The following is a 2,487-nucleotide window of genomic DNA, read 5'->3' as shown; positions in this document are numbered from 1 at the left end:
TTGTTTTGTTTTTTTGTTCTTCCTTTTTCTTCTTTATTGTGTCAATTTGTTATTTAAAAATGCAATACTTGCTTTCGTATAACTATTTGAATGAGAGAGTGCAGACTAGACGACCTCCTACGCACTGTGATCCCATAACCACTGTGATCAGGCCCAATATAATAGCGTTTCTTGTTTATTGTCAGCTTTCTTTACTTAAGATATGTTCAATAGAATTATCTTCCACAGTGTAACACCAACTTACATGGGCATCAAATTGTATTAGTATGGTATAGTACATTATGTGTAAATAAAGTAGGCTATATAATATATACTGTATGTATTAAATTTGAATAAGTATGCGCCTGATGATTGTACCTTGCAGTACATGAAACCAATGGTAGCGCAAACTTTTTATAGTTGATTAAATAATGGTTTACATTAGCTCTGTCTTTTAAACATTGAGCACTTTTATTTGCAACTGCTGCAATCAATTTCTGGGTACTGTATGTATTATATATACTTGATTAATTGCAATAACTCCATAAAACTATTGGATATATGTTGGACTGTTGCCAGAATAAACAACAACAAATAACTTGGTACAATATCGCAATATATTAACAAATGCAACACTGTAGACAAAAACATAATTAAGGCTATAGGCTCCTGCAGTGTTGCCAGATTTTTTGAAAAAAAAGAGCCCAAAAATAAGCCAAAGCGATTTAAAAGTAGCCCAATTTGTCGTCGCGACTTCGACGATCGAGCGACGAAGGCGCAAGCTTTCTAGGGGGGTTTTGGGGCATGCCCCCAAGAGTCATGGACAAAGCAACATCTTTGTCCATCATGCTGATTGTGTAGATACAAAATGCATACACTGTTACAACATATAAGAAGTAGAATGTTCAATATTGAATCAAGCATTGTTCAATAGAAAAAAACTTAGACGGGACAATGCTATATATACAGACTTCCTACAAATTCCTATTTTCAAATTCAAGATACAAATGGTTCTATAGTAGATGCTAACGCATAGCATAAGCCCTTCAACTCAGATGAACTACTAAGAACCAAGACCCGACAACATTCTATCATCAACTGCTGAAGCTTCATTTTCATAAATAGAGCTGTCATACTTCAGCTCTGATGACCGAGGATCAAACGGCATTTTTCCAATTGTTGCAGCAGAGTTCTGATCCTCAAAATCACTGACAAAAGTTGAAGTCCCATACGATTTCGCAGTTTGGTTTTGATTGCAGAAACTCTCGAAAAGGCTCGCTCAACCAATGCATTGCTGATTGGTAGCCTATACATTGTCAGTGCCAATTGAGTGACTTCTCTAAATTTATACTCCCCTGCACTGCAGCATTTCTAAACTCGTACACCTTGGTACAAAAAGTAGCCTACAACAATTTATCATTGTTTTTTCATCATACAAGGAAGACGAGTTTACATACAGTAAATTTCTCCACTGACATTCAATTTTTCCAACTTTAATTTATAGCTTAGACACCAATAAAAGCTTCAAACATTATGGCACTAAACCAAGATCATAACTATAATTTCCGATATTCGATACAAGTGCAATTTCGCTTTCGCCACTCGCCAGTCAGTCCTTCCATTTTCCCGGATGAAAATGAATACAGCATTAATGTAACAACAGTCAAAGCTGCTCATGGTCAGCGGTAAAATCAATCCTCATGCCAAATCATAAAAATAACGTCATTTTTTTCGTAATAAACCGAAAATTTACCAACATTTTCAAAGGCTCGTCGGATTCTACCAATTATTCAATTTTGCCAACTCAAAATTCATTGCCAAACAACTTAAAATTCTGCCAAATTTAAGCGCCGTATCGCGCCAAATAAGAGACTGAAAGTAGCCCAAAAAAGCGCAAGTCGCAAACCAACATTTTTTGGCGCCAAGCCCAACTAAAAGTAGCCCAATTGCAGATAAATCGCCCAATCTGACAACACTGGGCTCCTGGTGTTGATTTAGCGACTTCCATGTTGGTGTACTTTTAAGTAGCCTATCTTGCTGAGACACAAACTTTGTGTGTTGACAATGGGAATTAAATTAACCACTTTCTAAGCATTGATCGGATTTCTTCAGTACAATATACTCGTCAGAACAATTTGTTGCTGGTCTATTTTGTAAATGCTCTGTCTGTTCTTTTTCTGTCTTTTGTCTATTTGAAAACAATGATGATATGAAGTTTAGACATTTTCAGATTGTCGATATGCCAGTGAAATGGTAAATACATTTTGATTTATTTTAATGTTTTTTCGGGTTATTATTTTAAAACAAAAATACTTTCCCAGTATTTTTTTGAAGCTATGAATGGCTAAAAGAATGTATATATGTATATATTGATTTTTTCACATGGAGGTAGTATAGTCACATGGCTGTGGTTAATCATTTATGCAGTAGTGAGTACTCTAGTTTACTTGGACACTTGACGTAATTGTGTATGTTTTTCTTAATAACAACAACAGGTGATTAGGAAAA

Source organism: Aplidium turbinatum, chromosome 7 (assembly GCF_918807975.1).
Source record: "Aplidium turbinatum chromosome 7, kaAplTurb1.1, whole genome shotgun sequence".
NCBI classification, from domain to species: Eukaryota; Metazoa; Chordata; class Ascidiacea; order Aplousobranchia; family Polyclinidae; genus Aplidium; species Aplidium turbinatum.
This window is presented reverse-complemented; position numbering follows the sequence as displayed.